Below are 24,140 nucleotides of genomic sequence, written 5' to 3'. Positions count from 1 at the left end.
AGCCCCACAGAGTTGCTCCAAGCTCATAACCACCACTGATTTCAAAGGGAGCTCTGAACTTGCATACGCTTCGCAAGGCACGGCACGGGATGAGAAACAGGCTGAGTGGCTTGAAGCCATGTTCAGACATTTTTTTTAATGTTCGTAAATGTCTTTGGCACCATCACTTTCACATAGAAACCCACTTACCTCCTGCCGCAAAGTGTGAAATAAAGCCATTTTCAAGCCTGGGTAGGGGATAGTCTGGAAACTGGGCTAAATCTTAAAACCACATGAAGGCTGAAAATAGGATTCACGGACTGGAGCTTGGTTCTCACTAAACCACTTCCAAGGTCGGGTCACCATGACATTCTGTTCTGTTAGGTACCATCAATGCAGCCCTTAAAGGGTTAAGGCAGTACAACTTGGTCATCTCAGGAGCTAGCAAACTGAAGCCCCCGACTCTGAGGCATCCCATAGAAGCATTATCTCAATTGGGCCTTTATTGGACCCAACTAGAACAACCCTGGGGAACCTCAGGTTAGCGGATGGCCTTTCTTTCCATACTACTCTGCTTCTGGAGATTCTGTAAGTCCCCCCTTGGTCCAAAAGGTTTGTAGGAGAAAATTAAGATCCATCAGAGGTTTTCTCTTTGATTGCCTACAGAAAGACTAGTTGTCTTCCCCAATTCTGTTTCTGTCACACTTTAGTCACAAAGACAAGGGGAATGAGGTTCCTTAAGGACTCAGAAATGACTGTACAAAGGACAGTCTGAGAAAGCACCACCAAACTGCGACCTGGGGAGATGGCCAAGACTGACCCCAAGACTGTGCAGGATCTCATCTCAGCTGTGCAGATATTCCTGCAACAGGTGCAAGATTAAGTTCAAACCATGTCTGATCTGATCATTGGAAGAATTGATGACATGAGCAGACTCACTGATGACCTGGAGAAAGGCATTGCAGACCTCATGACACAGCCTGGGGTAGAAGAGTTGGGGGGGGGGGAACAGGATCCCTGACTACACAGAGGAGCTGAAGGTTGCTCATTTATACTGAAATCTGGAATGCCCTTTTTACAAGCCAAGAGAAGATGGATGGCTTTTTACAACTTACTACTATGTGTAGACAGGTTTTATATTATAAAGTGTGCATTCTTCTTACCACATGTTACAGAGTGAGTTCATGGAGTTGACTTCCCTCCCCTGTCCCCCATGTTTTCTGGACACAGTAACTTTACATCTTGGACCTTGGTCAGTTGTGCTATTAAATACTAAAATTTTGGTGGTTCCTGAAAAAAAAAATGACTTTAATGTCCTCCAGGAAGCTCTGGGATAAGTAATTCCCCAGGGAACCTCTGGATAGGTCCACGAACACCTTGTTTTTGAAAGGATAAAGAAAAAAAAGTTGTCATTTTATGTCCCCTGTTCAATTAACATTAATTAAATTTTGGAAATGTATTATATCAGCTGCAATCTTTAGTAGGGAAGAGAAATTTATTTGGGAGAAAAGGATGTAATTTTTTCCCCTTTTTTAGGGACACATTTGTGGCATATGGAAATTCCCAGGCTAGAGGTTGTATTGGATCTGCAGCTGCGGGCCTACACAACAACCACAGAAACACCAGATCCAAGCTGTATCTGTGACCTACACCACAGCTCATGGCAGCAATGCATCCTTAACCCACTGAGCAAGGCCAGGAATCAAACCTGCATCCTCATGGATACTAGCCAGTTTTGTTACCACTGAGCCACAACCAGAACTCCCAAAAAGGATATAATTAATGAGACACTAGATATGATTTTTAGAAATCTAGAGATGCCCTCTATAAGATTAAAACCACACAATCTCTTCTCTAAAGTTTGTCAAGAAAATATTGCTAAGCATTTATCTATTCACAACGACACTCTTTCTTTATTCCTTCAAACAATGCTTGCTGAGCACCTGCTACAGGTGGATGCCATTGCACTTGCTAGAATTCAGCCATGGACCAAGCAGACAAAAGTCCCCTCAGTGAGCTTGTGTCTGAGTGGCAAGCACATATATTATAACAAAATAAGTAAGAAGACTTTCAAGCTCATGTTCTGCAGACAGTGAGTGCTGTTCACTTATACTTAAGATCCATACTCTTGGAGTTCCTTCTTTGGTGCAGCAGGATCTTCAGTGTCTTGGGAGCCCTGGGACACATGTTTGATCCCCAGCCTGGAACAGTGGGGTAAGGATCAGGCATTGCCACCGCTGCAGCTTAGGTCACAGCTGTGGCTTGGATCTGATCCCTGGCCAGGGAACTCCATATGCTATGGGGCAGCCAAAAGAGAGAGAGAGAGAGTGAGATCCATAGACTTAGATCAGACCTAAAAATAATGCTTTTTGACAAAAAGAATTTTTCTCCATTTTTGTCTCGCCTCCAGAAGCCTGTGATTAGATATAGCCATAGAGACAGATGGGGAATCACAGGTAGTTTCTAGCACTGTATCAGGTCATATCTATCCACAGTAGCATCCCAAATGTCTCCATCACCAATGTAAACACCTTCGGCTAATCTGTCTTCACTTACCGCTGTCCTTAAATACTTGACGTAAAATGCCGGCAGGCTGCCTCCGTTCTCTCAACCACATCTTCTTATCTCTAAAAGGAGATGGCCAGCTCTACCCCCAAAACACAATATACATCTCTGTTTTCTCCCTTTCTTCCTCCTCCCCTTAATCTCAACTTTCCTTCTTTTAACACCTTTGTTGTGCTGGGCATGGTGCATTCCCATGGGCCCCATGTCAATCACACTAAAAAAATTGTTAATGTAGATATTGTTAGAAACACTGAAAAGAACACTGTAGAATGGAAACACATGCATGTCAGTATTTTTACTCATCAGAGAAGACTTCTCAGTGGAATTTAAGAATACTACTGATGCCAATGGGGCTACTTTCCACCTTCTTTACCAAAGAGTTTACCAGTCCTTTTAAGGGTATAATTTGATATACAGTCCTCTGAACCCTTGCTTTGCAAAGTGTGGTCCATGAGGGAGTTCCCATCATGGCGCAGTGGTCAACGAATCCGACTAGGAACCATGAGGTTGCAGGTTCGATCCCTGCCCTTGCTCAGTGGGTTGAGGATCCGGTGTTGCCGTGAGCTGTGGTGTAGGTTGCAGACGTGGCTCGGATCCCACGTTGCTGTGGCTCTGGCGTAGGCTGGCAGCTACCTACCCCTAGCCTGGGAACCTCCATATGCCATGGGAGTGGCCCAAGAAATGGCAAAAAGGAAAAAAAAAATGTGTGGTCCATGAACCGGGAACATCAACATCTCCCAGAAGTTATTAGAAATACAGAATCCCATGCTCTGCTCCAATCCCGCTGAACCAGACTCTGCATTTTAACAGGACATGCGTGGAAGTTTGAGGAGTTCTCCTCTAAATAATCCTATGAAAAAATTAAAAAAATCTCATTACCAGAGTTCCTGTTGTGGCTCAGTGAGTTAAGAACCTGACACAGTGTCCGTGAGGATGCAGGTTTGATCCTGGCCTTGCTTAGTGGATTAAGGATCTGATGTTGTTGTGAGCTGTGGTGTAGGTCAAAGACCTGGCTCATGTCTGGCATTGCTGTGGCTGTGCTATAGGCTGGCAGCTGTAAGTCTGATCGAACCTCTAGCCTGGGAACTTCATATGCCACAGGTGTAGCCCTTAAATGAAAAGGACCAAAAAAAACATTTCATTGCCTGTTTTACGGATAATAAAACAAAGGAAACGAGGGGTCAGAGACATTTGATTAGTAACAAAATGTGGAATCAAGGACCAATATATTTTCCATTACACTACGCCCCTTCTTGGAAGGAACTGTCGAAGACCTCTTTCTGGGTCACCATCCCCCAGCCTAGCATTTCATAGGAGTATCTGCACAATAATTACAGCCTGATATTGTCCCCTGGTGGTAAGTAGGCAAATGCTATTCTCCTGCTTGATTACATAGTCCTTGTGTAGAATGGTCCTGTTGCCTCTCATCTGAGAGGTCTAAGGTTAATGACATGAAAGAAGTTTCACATTTAGAAATTTCTCCAATTTTCTTCAATTCCTTTCCAAAGAAGACCAAGTTCACTGGTTAAGAATTTTTGAGGTTTCTATTGCAAATTTACTTTCCTCAACAGGTTCCTAAGGCTTTTCTCTGATCATCTTGGAGGGAAAAGCAACTATTCCACAGCAAACACTTCCTTATACACCCAGCTCAGTGCCCTATATGTGTTATTTCAAGATTCTCAGAGAGACCTGAGAGACTGACTCTCTTGGTCCATTTTACAGATGCAGAAGTTGAGACTCAAAGGTGACACATGTGGTGATGCCAGGAATCAAGTCAGATCCTGTCCTACCATGCTGGCCTCTTCCTAGAAGTAAGTCTTGACAGAATTAGCATGGAAGGCCACCCAAGGAGGGGGAAGGGATGATCATTACCTTCTACTTTTTATCACCATTGATGATAATGGCAGGTATACATTTCCTGAAAGAGGAAAATAGTTACCAAATTCCTCCTGGTTTTAAAGGTGAAGTTAAATAACTGGAGTGAAATCTAAACAGTAAGGAACCAGCTAGAGGGATATAAATTAAACATGCAGAATCTCCCCAAAAAGGACACACAAATCAGTACAGTAGTGTTGCTGGGTAATATACTTTGAAAAGTCCTTATCCACGCAATACCAATGGGCTAACACCCAGACATCTGATCTAAACAAGACTCTCTAGATGAGTTAGACTTAAATTCTTCATGCTTAACAGAGAAGCAGGGAAATATCACTTTATTCCTTAAGGAGAAGAATGAATAGATGTCTCAAACTGGTAGAGCCGAGAAAGGCATCTCCCAGCGTCTCTTATACACAAGTTCTCCAAACTGCAGTTCTCTGCCCTCTGTTCCAGCTCAGACATGTTGGACTGGAATATCCTCATAAGTGACTCTCTGAGAATCTGCAGATAGTCTGTGTGGAAACCTCTCCCCTGGTCTTAAAGAATTCAATAGAATGTTATAACTCCTCAGATTTCAAGGTACACTACAGCTGTTTAGCTAGCTTGGCATTTAAGGATGCAAACTTTCCAATCTCTGCTAGAACCATGACACTGCAAAAGGGACCACTGTAATTAGGACTATAAGTGGGAAGTCCTCATTAACCAGAAAAGCACTTTCTAAATTCAGGGAGCCCCTCCCTTGATTCCAAGAAAAGTCAGGAAAATGGTGCCTCAAGAGCCCAATAAAAACTTGGGGTCAACTTGTGCTTGCTGGAATTGGCTGAGGTTATGTGCAATGACTTTAAAAAGCAAAGGACAACAGATGCTTCTAACAGAAGAGATCTAAGTGGAGGAAAAGGCTGAAGAATCATGTTAAGCTGAATCTCGTTTAAAGTAGCATTATGATTTGAGTCTTGATTGCCTAAATTCATTCTGCCTTAATGCATTGTCATCAAGCCTGCCAAGGACATTATGGTGACTGGTTATAGGGCTACTGCTTTCCTGGTTACAACACGTGACCGAAAGAATGCTTTCTGAACTGGGAGTGATACGTCCCTGGTGACTCAAAATAGCTAGGGAGTGTATATAAAACCAGGCACAGGCTGGTCTCAAAGACGACTGCAGGCTTTGCTTTAGTTCCTTAATCTCCGCCTCTGTTTCCGTCCTGCCAGAACCATCTACACTGGGGCCTCCCTACAGCATTAACCATAGGAAGAATCAAATGTACTGTAAGCCTGTGCCTTTTGATACATGTCTGAGACCTGGTCACTCAAATCACAAGTGAATCATGGTATAAAGGGTTCAACTGTGAGGTGGTGGTCCCATACCCAGGAGGAAGATAAGAACTTTCTGAAGGAATTCGATTGATTTGTATTTTCTGTGTAGATCCTTGAGATGTGACTGCTTCCTGAAAACTCAACATCGATCAGTTACAGATAGCAGGCTTTCTAACTCATGTTCTCTCTTTTAGTTGAAGTTCTTATCACCATGTAAAAGCAAATTAAGCTGTGGTGCAGTTATAGCAAAAGGATGCTGGACAGAATCTGGGCTCCAGTCTCTGCTCTGTCACTAACCAGCTCTGTAGCTCTGGGCAAATTAGCTCTCCAATGGGATGCCGAGGCTTTGTCTTATAATCATGATAGCTATATTAAATACTTTCTCTGAAGTAGGGGTTATGCCAAGCACTTTAACTGGATGATCTCATTTAAACGTCACAAAACCCCCATGGGTAGGGTTCATTATTACCTCTGTTTTGCAGATGAGGAAAAATGGAAGCATGGAAAGGCTGAACAACTTGTCCAAAGGGATATAAGGTCCATGTGGAAGAAGCACAATTTGATTGAGTTTCCTGAGTCTGTGCTCTAAATCTCTCAGCTACCTGTTTCTCTCATGGCCTCACTACCCAAATCAGGAAGGCCTTCTTGCACTAGAAACATTTGATTGTATTTAGAGATAATTTGGCTTAACATCTATGATGCTGTGTGTCATTTCCTTTTTAAAATTTTAAACATTTTTTTGTTTTTTAATCAGAAGCCCCAACCGAGTAAAATGTCTGAATAAATCAATGGAAAGACCACTTCCTGTAGGAGTATGAGTGGTTTTCAGCCCTTTTATAAATTCCTCTCTTTATAAATGAAGGTAATAATTCCTGGCTTATAATGTTCTTGTGAGGTTCCAAGCAAAATGGCAGAAGTGGAAAGCACTGTGTGAATAGAACTTTTTTACTAGTGTATTTCAATACCGGCTCCTTTAGGGAACAATTTCTTATAAGATGTATTCTCTGTAGCATAGAACTCTGTGCCCTCCAAGGTCTGGGATGCTAAAGGGGAGGTTTTGACTTCCATTTTTTAATTAATTTTTTTTTCATTTCTAACTTTATTTTTTTTTTGAGTTGTATACTTACTTTTAAAACTTTTTTTTTAAATTGAAGTGTAGTTGAGTGTTACAACTGTGTTAGTTGCAGGTACACAGCGGAGAAATATATATATATATTCTTACATCCTTTTTCAACATTTTTTTCTGTCATAGGTTATTATAAGATACTGATTATTTCTCACTGTGCTATACAGCAGGACCTTATTTACCTGTTTTATATACAGTAGTGTGTATCTGCTAATCTAAACTCCTAATTCATCCTTCCCCTGCCTTTTCCCCTTTGGTAATTGTAAGTTTGTTTTCTGTGTCTGTGAGTCTGCTTCTATTTTGTAAATAAGTTCACTTGTATTATTTTTTTAGATTCCACATATGTGGTATCATATGATATTTGTTTTTCTCTGTCTGACTTCACTTAGTGTGAAAATCTCTAGGTTCATCCATGTTACTGCAAATGGCACTATTTCACTCTTTATAAAAAAGAAATCTTAAATCCATTCTTATTTACCTTCTCACCATAAATTGATGTAGCAGGAAGAACAGTTTAATGGTGATAGTGAAGTAAAGAGAACTAACAGTCACTGAGTACCTAAATTTGTCCTAGGTGTTATCTCAATGAATTCCCATCATTGCTCTCTGAGAAAGATGTGAGAAAACGGAGATATAAAGATGTCAGGGAGCTTCTATAGGATGCACGGCTTTTCTTTGAGGGCAAGGGTTGGAACAAAGTTTTATCTGTCTCCAGAGACCAGAATTTTCACCATGTCAGACTGAAGATGAATTTTCTTTAAGCTTTAAGCTTAAAATTATGTGTGTATTGTTCATATATTATTGTATTAAACTACTTTAGTATATAGTAAATATAACATTTAATTTGTGGTGACAGACCATTGTAGCATAGAGCACAGAATCATAAAAGTTCACAGTGGAAAAGACCTTAAAATCAGAGTTCAACAATCAACCCATTGCTTTTCCAGCTTTTGCTTGAATACCTATTACTCTGTGGAACCCACTGCCTCCAGTAGCAAACATTTTCATCTTTGAACATTTAGAAAGTATTGTTACTAGGCTATCCCCTCAGGCATCTCAAACTTAAGATGTTCACAACTTAATTCATAAAGTAGTTTCATAATTTTGTTTATGGTTAATTGGGGAGCTAGGCTTCCCAGAAGACAGTAAGCTCTAAGGGAACATTAGCCCATCAATAATTAACTACAGATTACATTTTAAACATCCATTCACTTTTTCATTACTAAGGCCAAAGAGAAAGGTCAATAAAGATTGTTGCCCTATCTCCTTGGGATTTTCCAAGATCATCTTGTCAGAGCTTAGTGTTTCATTTGCACAGAAGACTATTGTATCAGGCAAGGTTTCCAGCAGGAAACCCGATGATATATTCAGATGGAACCAGAGGCAGGTTAATGAAGGGACTTTTACAAAGGTATGGGCAAGATCAGGGGAATCAACAGAGTCTCATGAAGCATATCAGGCTAGCCATAGTAGAAGACCATTAGCACATGTAGACCTAAGAAGGTGAGAGGAAGGAACAGAGCCCAGAACCTAGGAAAGTAGCACAGAAGATGATCCCCCCACCCCACGATTTCACTCACTCACACACACAGACACACACATATGCACACGTGCGTGCGCGCACACACACACACACACACACACACAGAATAACTGGCCTAATGTGGAGGCATGCAGCCAATCAAAAGTTCATCAGGGGAATGGACAACCTGACCTTACTATCCCTAACCTCTAGGGTTCCTGCTGATGGCTCAGGGTTCCCTCTGGTATCAGTTGGAAGACAGAAGACAAGTGAGCTTACTAATACAGTCCAGGGATTTCAGCCTCCTTTGGGACACAGAGCAAGTCACAGAAGAGCAGAGAGTGAATCTGAAGGCAAATGGAGAATTCCAGCATGATAACATCCATGCAACCTCATAAGTTCCCTGAATCTTGTTTTTCCTTCTCATTCCCTTCTTGCCACTTATCCCCACCATGTTCTCCTATTTCCATGTACTAAGTCAGCAAGAGGATGAATAGCTAGCTTCTGGGGTCACAGAGGGAAATAATAATGCTATAGCTTGACTAGACTTTGCCATGAAGAGAGATTAGTATTTGTCTCTTATATGGCACTAATTAATTCTAAAAGAAATTGTGTAACCTTTCTTCTTTACTTCTGTGTCATAATTAGAAGACCAAACCTGCTAATAAACAAACATATATATATATATATATATACACACACACACACACACACACATACACATATATTCAGAGGCTACTTAAGCTTCACATATCAAATAAACTTTTTGTTTTTATTTTTCTCTGTGTTCCTTCTAAGACTATCTAATTGTTCTTTGTTAAAGCCTTTATTAAGCTTAAACACTGGTGTAAAGTCCTAAGCTCTGAATTACTAATCTAATTGCTTTCTCTTCAACTCCAATATGTTCTAAGCCTTGCCTTTTGGGATTTACATCTTAACTAAAGTTTTCTGGGACTAAAGTTTTCTAAACAAAGGGCCGCAGAACCAGCTCTTCCAATGGGATCTGCTTACGTCCTTGAAGATAAGAGGTCTGATGAATTCATTTCAGATAAACCAAGTCCACTGGGAGAAAAAAAAAAAAAGGAAAATCCTTCATTTTGTTGCAGAACCCTTGAGATGGAGTTGCCACAGTTTAAATGACAAGTTCAAGGAAATATTTTGCATCCTTTTTTGGATGGTGGCATGATAGTCTCTCTGTAGGCATTTTGAGCCCGAGATAGTTTTTTTCCAGACCTGTATAAATCACATACGAGTCTACCCCACCAGGCATATACAACATGTTTGACAGTGGGATACCAATCAAGACTAGTACACCTTGGTGATAAAGATGACAGATTATTATGCAGCAGGAGAAGAATAAGGGCAACATGTAGTCTTAAAAGGTAGCTGATCCATCAGCACGTTCACAAGTGAGGGCTTCAGAGTTCCATAATTCTTTACTGTATGTATATTTTTCCTATTAATGTTAGTAGTGTGGCAGGTGCACTGAGAAATAAGCCTTTTTAATTCATGTACTCATTTATTCAAGTATTTATTAAGCCCCTTTTTTTGTGGCAAGTATAGCAATAAGGATATGAAACAGTAAGTAAGATGTGATCCCTCTTCTCAAAGAACTTATAGTTTAGTCTGGTGGCAATATCACATCAACATGGGGGGAACTTTCAAAAACAAAGTATTGTCAGAGACCCTGTTGCAGTGACATCTTTTCATTTGTTTCATGCCAAGCCCTTAAACTGGCAAGGATCCCTGAGACCACACATGGGAGAAGATGGTGGGTTTATCTGTGTGCCCTAGGCCCAACAGGTCATGACCACTGTGACTATCAATTGGTCCTCTCTCAGAATAGTCCTGCATCCATCCCATTCCCCAATCTTAGGACACAGTATGGTCCAGGCACTTATTAGCTCTAATGTTGAGCAGTTGCCACAACCTCCTAATTAGTTTCCTTGTTTATACTCAAGAGCACCTCCTTTTATTTTCACTAAGTCCATTCTCTAGCATCCCATAATGATCATTGTAGAACATGAATCTGATAGTCACACTTCCCCTTTTAAAGGCTTCATGATTGGCCATGTCCACCCCAATAAGACTCATCTTTGAGTGCCATGGTGACCTGATTCCTGCAGACTCCACCACCTTCTGTGGCCCCTGTATCTGCACCTTTCAATGGATTATGCCATAGTGACCTCCTCTGATCTGCCATGCCTGCTTCTGCTTCACCCTTGAGTGCCTCCATGCCTTTGTGCATGGTGTCCTTCAGCCTAGACCAGTCTTCCCCTTTCCCTTCCTAATTCCACTCCTGTACTGTAGGACTAGCTCCATTTTTCTCCATCTCTATCACCATCTTGCAAGCACCATCATCCGTTCCCTCCACAACTACAATAGCTTCCTAACTAGTCTCTGCTCTGCATCTACTCTTGCCTGCCTCTAGCCCATTCTTAACTGCCAGGATGAAGGCAGCAAGCACCATCCCTTCTCTACCTTTTCCTAAACCTTTAGGATAAAGAAAAAAATCTTTACCAGGGCCCTACGAGGCCCTTCTTGTCTCCCCAGCCTCATTTCCCACTTAGCTTGCTCCAACCACAGAAACCTTCTTTCATGTCCTTGAATGTCCTATTTCCTCCTGCTATAGGCTGGCTTTGCCCACAGTTGTCTCTCTTGCTCCCCTTTCCTACCCATTCCATAGATCTCAGCTTAAGAGTTCTCAGAAGGAGGCCTTCCCTGATCTCTGGTCTAGGTTAAGTTTCTTTATTCTGCACCATCATAGAATACTGTTCCTTTTCTTCATAACAGCTACCTCAGTCTGCAGGTGGCTGTAATAACACCTGCCTCTGCCCCAAATGCAAGTTCCAGGAGGGATGGATGGCATCTGTGGTTGTCCATTAGTGAACACTTAGCCCAGAACAGTATCAGGCACAAAAGTGTCACTCACAAACTTTTTATTAATCAGTCAATCCGCTAAGACTCTCTTGCTGCATTTGGAAAGCCCTACCACCATTATCACTATCATCACGGTCTGTGTATGAGTTAGAGCCACACCTTCATTCTATATTATTTTACTTGTCCTTCCCTTGAGAACCTCAAAATCCAGAAAGATAAGTGGTATCTTAATCAACCCTACATCTGCTATGCCTGATGCATGGGTCATGAACAATATATACATCAGTAAGTTTTTCTGAATTGAGGTAAAATTCATAAAACAGAATGCACTATTTTAAAGGGTCTAAGTCAATGGTATTTGTTACCTTTGCAATGTTGTACAGTCATCATCACTATCTAGTTTCAGATCATTTCCAACACCCACAAGGAGACCCCATCCTCATTAAGCCATCACTCCTCACTCTTTCCTGCCCCAGCCCTTGGAAACCGTGACTCTGATTTCTGTCTCTATAGATTTTCCTATCCTGGACATTTTAAATAAATGAAATAATATGACATGTGGCCTATTGTGTTTGGCCTCTTTCACATAGCATAATGTTTTCAAGGATTAGCCCTGTGATAACATGTATCAGTACTTCATTTTTATGGCTGAATAACACCCCATTGTGTAGGCACATTACATTTTGTTTATCCACTCATCTGTTGATAGGCATGTGCATTGCTTCTACCTTTTAGCTGTTGTGAATGTTGCTGCTATAAAGTTTCATGTATGAGTTTGAGTACCTGCTTTCAGTTATTTAGGAATGTAATTGCTGAGTCATATGATAAATATATGTTCAGCTGATTGAGGCACTACCAAACTGTTTTCCACAGAGGTTGCATTATTTTACATTCCCAACAGCAATGCATGAGAGTTCCAACTATTTTTCCACATTCACATCAGTACTTATTATTTTCTGTTTTTTTATTATATTTTATTATTTTCTGTTATTTAAATAGTTTTAATTATTATTATAGACATCCCGATCAGTGTAAAATGGTATCTCATTGTAGCTTTGATTTGCATTTTCCTAATAGCTAATGATGTTGAACACCTTCTTGTGTGCCTATTGGTTACTTATGTATCTTTGAAGAAACATCTGTTCAATTTCTTTACTCATTTTTTGACTGGATTATTTGTTTTTAGTTGTTGAATTTTAAGCATTTTTATATATTCAGGATACCAGACCCTTAGCAGACATTTGATTCACAAATAATTTGCCCTATTCTTCTGCTGTCTTTTTACTTTCTTGATACTGCTTTTGAGGTACAAAGTCTTAAGTTTTGATGAATTTCACTTTTTCTATTTCTTTTGTTTCTTGTGCTTTTAGTGTCCTGAGAAACCACTGCCAAATCCAAGGTCATGAGAATTTAGCCCTATGTTTTCCTTCTATAAGATTCTTTTGAATTCTAAAATTCTACAGTTCCAAATATTACTGCCCACCTATTAAAGGCAAAGAACTGTTAAGATTTCAGAGGAAACCAGATATTACACACCCAATTATTAGAATGGACTTTACTTAAACGCATTATTTTCTTGTTAGAATTGGATCCAAAATTTAAGCTTCAGAAGTGCGAAGATGGAATTTAGTTGTAAGTAGACTGACAGATTTAGAAGTCTTTAAATATATATTCCAAGGTAACTTCAAATACATCTAATTAAAACAGTTAAAGCAAAATCACAAAATGCGTAAAGGCTGATATATACTTTCAGAAAAGCTGGGGGAAAATCTTACACTGCCTAGACTAAAGAACGCCATAGTATTTGTGTAGAGGGAATGTTAACAAATACTATGTACATTTGTGAACTGAATACCAGGAAATCCATCCTAGATAATAGAAAAAGGAAACACTTAGTGTCTAGGTGAACTGTAAGAAATATAAGATGAAGACTTGCCCTACACATAATAAATGCTCAGGAAAGAGTAAGGGCTCAGTATTGTCTTTGTTGAATACACAGTCAAATTCCAGGGGAAAAAACTGAATTTGATGTGACCATTATAAATGTAACTTCACTAAGAAATGACATTTTAACATAGATTATTGATAAGGAAAAAGTAAATAGCTACATTTCAGAGAGTAGCATCTCTGAAAAGAAGCAAAAGGAAGGAAGAGAGGGAGGAAACTTGTAGGCCTAGAGGCACAGAATAGGGGCAAAAAATATTCAGTGAAAAACAATTATTCACTGAATACTTGTGAATATCACAGAGATATAGCCATTTACTACAGGCAGAGGAAAACTCATCAATCTTGTGCTAACAATCTAGTGTTAAACTTCTTTAACTATGTCAACTTAAAGTAAACATACTATTTTTCCTCTCCTCTCTTGTCATCTCCTTTCCTCTTCTCTCCACAGCTTTCCTATCTCCCTTTCATATTCTAAATGATCTTTCAGAGTTACCTCTTGACCTTAGTGGTTGAGGATCCAGTGTCATCACTGCTGTGGTACAGGTTCAATCCCTGGCCCCAAAATTTTGGCATGCCGTGAGTGTGAGGAAAACAAACAAACAAACAGACAAAAAACCCTCCTACTTTTATCAATAGTAGGAAAGGCCAAGAAGACAAAGATTGTAAGCAAGACTACTGATGTGGGCATGGTATTGTTCATAACAAATAGAGCAGTGTGTATGTGGTTCATACACACTACAGTGTTCTATTTATTTAAGGCAGAGAGAGCAAATAGAAACCTTTAAAAATGTTCTACATCTTGAGGGAGTTCCTATCATGGCTCAGTGGATGACAAATCTGACTAGGAATTGTGAAGTTGCGGGTTCGATCCCTGGCCTCCCTCAGTGGGTTAAGGATCTGGCGTTGCTGTGACCTGTGGTGTAGGTCGCAGATGCGGCTTGGATCCGGCGTTGCTGTGGCTCTGGTGTAGGCTAGCAGCAACAGCTCCAATTAGACCCTTAGCCTGGGAACCTCCATATGCCGTGGGTGTGGCCCTAGAAAAGACAAAGAAAAAAAAAAGAAAAAATAATGTTCTACATCTTGATTGCCATGGTAGTTACAATACTGTACAGGTTTGTCAAAACTCACTGAATTTTAAGTATAACATACACCTTAATAAAGCTGATAAGAAGGAAATAGAAATCTCAGCCATAAATCACTCAATTGTAGTTCAGGGAAAAGCAGCCTACTGAGTGAAAGTGGGAGAGAGATATTTACCAAACTTGAAAGTCTTGCAAGATGACTTTCACTGTGAAAAACATAAAGAGAAAGACAACATTCTACTATCAAGGATGTAGCAGAGTTTAAGTAGACTCTGCAGTCTCTGTTCTCATCCTAGAAACAAATTCCTGTATCTTAGAGCAAAAATGAGAGCAATAGCAACAATCAAAAATCAAGGGATCTTAAAAATTATGAGCATGGGATCAAGGTAGTATGTGATAGAAGTTAGATATTTTTAACTTTTTGTTTAATAACATGTATGTTTTTAATGAAGATAGGATGACTATGATTAAAAAATTAAAAACCCAGAAACTAACAACAGCTGGTAAGGATGTGGAAAAATTGTGCACTGTCTTTTGTTTTTTTCAGGGCCACACCCATGGCATATGGAGATTCCTGGGCTAGGGGTCCAATCCAAGCTACAGCTGGTGGCCTACGCCACAGCCACAGCAATGCCAGATCTGAGCCACATCTGCAACCTACACCACAGCTCACAGCAACACCAGATCCTTAACCCACTGAGTGAGGCCAGGGATCAAACCTGAAACCTCATGGTTTCTAGTCAGATTTGTTTCCACGGCGCCATGACAGGAACTCCCCTTGTGCACTGCTGATGGGAATGTAAAATGGTGCACAAAGGAAAATATACACTTATGGAAAACAGTATTGTGGTTGCTAAAAAAATTAAAAGTAGAATCACTGTATGATGCAGCAATTCCACTGCTGGGTATACAAATAACCAAAACAATTGAAAGCAAAGACTGGTACAGATATTTGCACACCCATGTTCATTTAATTATTTGGAAGCTAAAAAGTAGAAGCAACCCAAGTGTCCATTAATGGATGAACAGATAAATAAGTGTGTTATGTATAGACAGTGTGATATTTTTCAGCTTTGAAAAGGAAGAAAATCCTGTTAAATTCGTCAACATGGCTAAATCTTCAGGGCATTATGCTAAGTGAAAAAAGTCATTCACAAAAAAACAAATATTATGATTTTACTTGATAAGAGTAGTCTAATCATAGAGACCAAAAGTTGAAAGGTGGTTGCCTGGGCCTGGGGATAAGGGAGAAATAGTAGGCAAAAGATTAGAAGAGGCTTCTGTTCTCTCAAAATAGGAAGAATTCAAGCAGGCACTCACATGGGCTTGTAGCTTCACTACTTTGCTCTTTCCCATGTTCTTCCAACAGCAAAAGGAGGCTCTTCATAACAGAAGATGCCCTAACAGCTGATGATGACTTTAGGTGTGGCATATTCAGGAAAGAAGTAACAATTTAACAGCAATGAGAGGAAAGCAGCAGTGGAGAAAATGACAGAGAAGGGAATAAAATTTTCAAAAGTAAAATTAGAAACCACTTCCTGAGTGAAAGGAGATGAAGAATTCATTCAGAATTTGTAAAAGAGAAGGGTGACAGAACAGCTGAGCAAGAAAAGAAGGCATTCTAGAGAAAAATTCGAGGGTCTGGGGCTTCTAACTGATGAGCTGAGCCATTGGTTGGTCAGTTTTGTTTTTTTTTTAAAGGTTCCCAAACACCCTGTTTTCAATAGGTAGCAAGTATATATTGCCTGAGTGGTAGCTCTGATGAAACACCCAGAAAATTACAATATTTGTAAGCAGATATTGTATAAGTAGAAGTCATAGAAACACTGATAGAAATAAAAAAGCAGCAAGTCTTACTGTTTTGAGTTATATATTTGAGGATTCTTTTCAATACAAAAATTCTTATTTAGTTTGTGTCAGCAAGAATACCAGGGAATAAAATTGTTTTGAAAAGAGGTTCAGTGAAGTACAATTCATATTTCCCCTCCAAAACGGACAATAGGTAATTGTAGCTGAATAAACTTTCACACCTAATTGTTTAAGTACGTAAGCCTTTCTTAAAATGATTATTCAGGAGAAATTATTCAGTTTGGATTATCCTTACTTTTTATAACACTTTTCTTTCCTGGTATGTGGCTTTTAGCCAGTCCTCTGATTCTTAGAATGCTCCAGAAAAAGATGAATTAAGGAATAGGAAAGAAATTCAAATAAGTCAATGGGGCTGCTTGGCAGAAGTGAACATAAAACACGTGATTAGGAACAGGTTGAAATGAACTAAAATCAAGGCAACTACTGTTTTTCAGTGTAGTTGCTATGTCTATACTCCATTTCTATAGAAAGTATACTAAAATGGTATAATAAAAGTAGCTAATATTCATCAAGCTAAGCATATGATATGCCAGGGCCAGTTTGAAGTGCTTTTATATATTAACTCACTTAATCTTCATACCAATCCTGTAAGGAAGGTATCTTGTAAGTGTCCACTGTAAAATTTTCAGGAATCTTGTGTGCCCGTTAACAGCTTGAAATCATCCAATGTGGGGAAAAAAAAATTATACTGTGGAAACTGACATGTCCTACAAATCAGGGCTGTTGCGGGGAGAGGGGGTTGTTAAACATTTTCTAGAATACCACTGCTCTTGTCCTTTCACAGATGGGACAACTGGGCCCAAGAAAAGTTAGGTAAACTTCCATGGTCATGAAACCAGGAGTTGGTAGAGTTAAAATTGTAAGCTAGGTCACACCCCTTGGGAGCTCAAGCTTTTAACCATTCTACCAAACTGCTTATGATGTGACTAAAATGCACTGGCTGGATTTCCAAAACCTAGGGCTCTAATTTGGAATCTTCTCCTGTCTACTGTTTAAGCCATCTGAGTCTCAAGACATTTTATAATAGAGATGGCACAATCCAAGTATATTTCACATTTACCTCTGCTATATCATAAGTGAAATATATTATGTGAAAATGCAAAGTAATCCTTCATTATTTCCTTCCTTCCTTCCTTCTTTTCCTCCCTCTCTCCTTCCTTCTAAACATTGATTATGTCTTTGCAATTGGAGTAGACTGTTTATAAATCTCTTAGGACTTTTGGCGGCATTTAAGGGCCATAGTGAATTTCCCCCCTAATGCTCCCCGACTGTTTTCCTCATTATCAGAGAAAGCAGAACAGCTGTGCTGACAGTGGGTCTCATCATCATCATTAATAAATATTTATTGAGCATGCCTTTTGTGCTGAGCTCTGAGGACACAGAGAGGTAGAAGATGGTAGAAGATACCATCCTGGAGCTTGTCCAACAAATGGCTCATGTAACAAGTAGAAGCTGTTAAAAAAAGAGAAGAGAATGAGCACAATGGCTGGGTCAGCTAGGGAAGGCAATTGCCGAGAAAATAGCACCTGAGCTAACAGAAGAGTCAAAGGGAAGGTGGGTGTTACTGGCAGGAACAGTGGTTTGAAGGAAGGTACTAGGGAAATTTTTTTTTTTGTTTGTGGAATAATTAGTGGTACTATTTGGCCTAAGGAAAGGTTCTATAATAGAAGATGAGGCTAGAAAGGATGGATTCCTGCTTGAGGAGGGGACTTTGAGCCAGACTTAGGAGCTTGGACTTCACTTTTTCAACAACGAGGAATCACCCAAGGTTCTTGAGCACACAAAAATGGGTAATCTAGTGCCGTCAACGAGATTAAAGTTAGCCAGGTGAGTAGAATGAACTGGTGAAAAGAAGTACTGGAAACAGAGATAATTAAAAAAAAAAAAAAACCTATTACCAAAGCTTTTTCAATGTGGAAATATCCTTATGGAATAATTCAAATTGTAAGCAAGGCAAAATTAGAATTACAGACTGTGATAACAACAGTACAAAAACATATACAATAGGAAAGATTAGGAAGAAAAGCAACTAGATTCTAAGAGAATGGTTCTGGTTAGTGGAGTTATGGGTGGTTTTTTTTCCTTATAATCAAATTTTGGCAAATGTGGTCATATTTTGTCATCACCAAAAATCCGTTAAATTTAAACAATTGACAGAAAAAGAGATGCTTGAAGGGGATAGTCATTTTAGATAAAACGATGACTCATGCTTTAGAGCTGGTAAAAGAAAGGAAAACCATTTAAATGTGGATGGCATTGGGGCAGTTGGAGATATATGATTGAAATTTGGGAAAGCCGTCATCACTTGACGCCCTGTTTTGTGAGCCATAGATGACTCACTGCATCTCTAGCAACAGCTGTATCTCCACCATGTCTCTGACTGAGAACCATAATGGTTTCAGATTTTATGGAGAGACCTTGGTCTCTCAGCTCTGTTATTTCTACCTCATCCCTTGGTTCCTCCAGTTTAGGGGAAATAGTGACTTCTTAATGTTGCACCTCTCAATTCCTTATTTGATTTCTCAGCTCTTCCATCACCTAAGCACCAATTTCCTAAATTCACCTCCTTTGTACCCTGACTGATACAATTCACTATGTACCTAAGTATGCGTACATTGGGTCATGATACATAATGCATTTCGTACTGAGAGTGGTTGTTAAAACAGTTTGAAAGCCACAGTCTATAAAAATAAATTTGACAGCATGAAGTGGATAGTGGTGAGCCATTTCTTCACTTGGGGTTTGATGGCTATTACTGAACTGAGCAATATCAACTTGGAGGTTTGTTTTTTGATTTTTGATGTTTTGTTTGTTTTTTCTTTTAAAAAGGGAAACAGTAGAAAGTATCTGACTGGAAGTGAGAGGACCAAGATTCTAATCTTGGTGGCTGGCCACTTAATCGTGTGTTCTAGTACATTATGCCTACTTTGTGCATGGAACCAGAGATTCTGAGATTGGTTTGTATTTTTTTTTTTTGGTTTATATTTTTTAAACCAGGGACTACTGTGAGAAGTTACAGTGTTAACGTTCAAAGTGAGACACTGGTGTATAGTCTGTGACAGCTCAAAGAACAGTAATGTCAGCATTTGTAGGCTATTGAAAAGAATGAATAGTCATTATTTATCTAATGATTACATTAATTGTTTATTAATTATTTAACATTAAATAATGATTACTATTAATGATTACCTAGATCATTACATTGTGCTTTCACTATTTTCCTCAACTGATGAGTAATTATTATTTTAGCATTAAAAATAGTAGCTCAGCATTCTGGTCTTAAGCTCTTAGGAAAATAAAAATATTGATAGGAGTTGTGGGACTTGCACCAAGCATATCAGGTAATGGTGATTATAATCATTAATGTCAGTAAATAAATTGCATCATAAAATTGAGATCTCACATAAAGACTAATACCCCTGATAGGTGGATGTATTTTTTAAGTAGTTCAAAAAATAGAGATAAAGGGGAAGTGTCAACTTCCTTAAGATTCTAGCTATATCCCCAAACCCTGAGTCCTAAGTATTAAACAAACAAAAACCGTTGTATATTATGATGTTCTTTTATCAGAAAATGCCTTATTTCCCCCCCATATTTAAGGACAGTCTGTTACCAAAAGGCCACTAATAGTCTTCAAAATAGTAAAATTCCAACAGATAATACAATGTCTCTGGATAAGATAAGCAATTGAATATGCACAATTCCAGACCAAATGCGAGCAGTTCCTTCATGCCCTACACTCATTGAAGTCACTGACTGTTCAGCTGCGTTTATCTAAGATAAAAGCTTCCTGCCCAGCATTAAACCTTGCCCCATGCAGAATCCAGATGCTTACAACCCTCTCTCCAACCTTTTAATACTTGCTTTATATATGCATTGCTTTCTAGCTGCTAATACCATTGAAAACTGAAATAAAGCCATACTGTTGTGGGATCTATTTCATCCCTATCTATGGAGAGACTCTCCCCCCACCCCAAGCAGATTATTTATCTCAAATTCTTTAAAGAGTCACCTAATGTAATTTTAGTGGTTATTTCTGTTTTTACATGTTCCTGGCTTATTTTCTACTCTTCCCTTGAATTTATATAGAACTTTGAGTATAGAGAAGTGATTGAAGTAAGACAACAGCAGACTGTGCTTTTGTGTACTGAACTTGAAGTAAGAGTCTGGTGGGTGACGTAATGCAAGTCAAGCTGGAAAACGGTTGCACACAAATAAAAGGCAGTGAATGGTAACTGAAAAGATAAGTCCTGTAACAGCTAAAGGTGGTCTAAAAGTAAAAGACTGCAATAAAATCTGATAAAGCGGCATGTGAGATGGGTACAGCATATTCTGCCCCCGTGGCATTTGGTTGAGGACCTTGGAGATGAGCTACAGAAGCATATTATCCCTCAGAAGAACAGAAGCCATCAAGGGGCGGTAAATACAACGGCTGGCCAAAAAAACTTGGACTGTTTGAAAAGTTTATGACAATAATCAATTTGTAGACCCTGAATTCATGTTCTGATTCCTAATGTACAACTGTCCAAAGATGTGTCAAAATCTCAAAGATATGGTGATGACATTTATACAATTATTTCTTTTCTAATCAACAATATGTAATGGATTATTGTTGAGAAAATCCCTTGTAATGAAATTATTCTGCCTTTGTGCAGTTAGAATTCATTTGAATTTTTTAGAGAAAGATTGAGTTCTATAAAGTTTTTTTAAAAGGTAGACATGTTTGGACATAAAAATGTGCACACTTAGTTTTATAAAAGTTATGAAAAAGATTAATTTCTTATCAGAAAAGTACTCCAGAGTTCCCATTGTGGTTCAGCAGGTTAAGGACCCCGATGTTGTTTCTGTGAGGATGTGAGTTCAATCCCTGATTTGGCCTTGCTGAAAGTAGCAGCATAGGTCATAGATGCAGTTGGGATCTGGTGTTCCTGTGGCTGTGGCGTAGGCCTGCAGCTGTAGCTCTGATTTGACACCTTGCCCAGGGAAATTCTATATGCCCCAGGTATGGCCATAAAAAGAAAAAAAGAAAAAGTATTCTAGGACACTGATGTTGCTGATACCCTCTCTATCAGTCATTCTTACCCTACTGAGAAAGACCCCTTTGAGAATCTGATGAAATGTATGGACACTTTTCACAGAAAGTGAACAATAAAGATGAACACAGGAGTTCCCACTGTGGCTTAGCCGAAATGAACCTGACTAGTATCCATGAGGATGCAGGTTCGATCCCTGGCTTCACTCACTGGGTTAAGGATTTGGAGTTGCTGTGGCTGTGGTGTAGGCTGGCAGCTGCAGCTACGATTCAACCCCCAGCCTGGGAACTTCCAGTATGCTATTGATGTGAACCTAAAAGCAAAAACAAAAACAAAACAAAACCAGGAACACGAAATTTCAAACACAGTTTTCAAGGGATTCTCAAAGGCTCTGAGGATCATTTATATTCCCTCCTTCCCATCCCCCTGTACTGATGACAAATTACTGGGCATTTTTTTACATGAGCAATATAGATCAGTCTGAGTCTGGAGTTTTATCAAGCTGGGTTAAAAATTCTGACTTCATCATTTAGTCATCTTCAAGTTGTCTGATCATATTCCTCTTGCAGTTAAAAAAAGGCAGGGGGGGAGAATAAAGGATGATTTATGTATATTTATTCATAATACATGTATTCAGTATTAATATATCAAGTGCATTTTAAAACATAGAAAATAGAGGTTATAACAGAATGAGATGATAGAAAAATATAAATATCTTGATAATTATGATGCTATCATGCTATCATTAGCTAGTATCTCAAGGTAAAATATATGCTTACATGAGAATTCATTATTATTTAAAAAAAAATTTTTTTAATTAAAAAAAAAAATTTTGGCCGCCGCATACAGTGGCTTGATGTGGGATCTCAGGTCCCAGACCAGGAACTAAACCAGGCTGCCACAGATGCAAGTACTGAGTCCTAACCACTAGACCACCAGGGACCTCCCCAAAATTCATCATTATTTGTGGCTAACATATATACAGATTTCAAGTATTCTTGATAACTGTGACTGTTTTTGACATGTTTCTTGTCAGATCTGTCTAGCCTGTCATTGTTTTCATTTCTCAATGTAGCTGGCAAAGAATTTTTAGAGGTTAGGTGGCAGATTTGATCTTGATTTTTACCTGTGTTCCTGTTATGGGATTTATCTCAATCTTCAGTTTCCTTGAAGAAATCTTTTTAAGCCACTTGCTTTTCAAATATGAGGGTTGATTTGTTAAAACTAGATAGCATAATCTGTGGAAACTAAACTTTAGGCAATGTTAGTGCCTTGAAAGTGAAAGAACCAGAGGGGGCTCCATTGTCACCCTCTGCCTGTGGCTCTTCTCTTCTGTTAGGTATTCCTTGGATACAGTGTTTGGTATGTGACGAGTTTACTTGGGACCATGTAAAGATGTTAGGGTAAATGAGCACAATAAACATTGACAATGCTCTTTTTTTCTTTTTCAGTCATTACATTTTTTAATTGTTAAAGCAAAAAAAAAATAAAATTTCTAACATTCTTCCCAGGTTACAATGAATTGCCTTGATCATTCCACTTTGGAGATGCCTGCCTCAGGTAAATTACTTATGGCCTCTCAGTTTTTTCATCTGTAAAATGGGGATCATGTCACATATCTCATAGGGTTAAATGGATTTAATGGCGTAGGTAAAGGTCTCTGCCCAAACACTGGCTTTTGATTTAAAGGAGGAATAAAAGGGAGCTGCTGTTATAATTATTAATACTCTATTATGCAATTGCCATATATGTACTCATGTTATTCCCAGCCAGATTAAAAACCATACAAAAACTTTTCTCAATGCTCTTCATATGACAGCAAGGCCTATAGCTTCTGGTCACCTCCTACCTATCCCCACCCCTAAAACTCAAACCAAAAACATAGCCTTTTCAGCTTGGAAAAATAACATGAAGATTCTGAACACTTAGTAATCTTGTTCAGTAGCATAATTACCAAGAGCAAAGACCTGCTAAATTCTCTATGTCGGATAATTTTAATATATATATACATCTCATTCTTTCATTCAACAAAGGCTTTTTAAAACAAAACAAAACCACATACAATGTGCTAGGCATGCAGCTAATTGCTAAGGTTTCAAGGATGAATTGAACTTGCCCTCTACCCTCCAGGCACTAACCATCTAGTGGAGGATACCAAACAAATAATTGCATCAAAGTGAGAAGTGCTATAATGGAGGTCCACACCGGTTGCTATGGGAGCAGAGGAGGACAGCTGCTTTCCTTTGCCTGGGGAGGGCAGAGAAGGCAAGGAGGGCCTCTGGAAGGTACCTGGGCTGTAGCTGAATTTTGGAGGATATGAACTGGGAACCTGCATTTTATTAGGAGGGACGCAATGTATCCAATATAGCTCCTTAGGAACCAGCAGGTAAACCAGGTTTCCTGAGCTCAAGTGTTCAGGGGGGTCAACAAAGCTGGCAGAGATCTGTTCATGCACAGCCTTGACTGACATGCCAAGAAATCTGAAATTTATCATACAATGGATTGGGATTAGACAGAGGCTTTTAAGCCAGTGAGTGATAAGACCACAAAGAGAAGTGGAGTGGTATTTTGGAGGGCTGGTTGTGTAGAAACGAAATTTACTGAGACTCTTGATTAGAGAAAAGGAGAGAGGGGAGTGTTTATTTCAGAAATAAATTAACTTGCTAATTCTAAACTCTTCAGTAAATTAAATGGCAGCTGATTCACTTTGTCAAAGTTTAGTTTCCATTACTGTAGACGAAGTACTCATTCCCTAAATGGTCTTACTTGCCCCTGTTTGAAGGCAGGCCACATTTCAGCCAGCATGAACAGTTCGCCTGGTGAAACTAGGAGCTTCCTGACCTTGTTGTGCATGGAATTTTTCTTTATGAGGGTGTTGAGCTAGCTGTCAGTTTTCAAACCCCAAATCTACTCTACACAGGACATCAAACACGGCAGGCTTAC

The sequence above is a fragment of the Phacochoerus africanus genome, chromosome 2, assembly GCF_016906955.1.
Source record: "Phacochoerus africanus isolate WHEZ1 chromosome 2, ROS_Pafr_v1, whole genome shotgun sequence".
Classification (NCBI taxonomy): Eukaryota; Metazoa; Chordata; class Mammalia; order Artiodactyla; family Suidae; genus Phacochoerus; species Phacochoerus africanus.
This window is presented reverse-complemented; position numbering follows the sequence as displayed.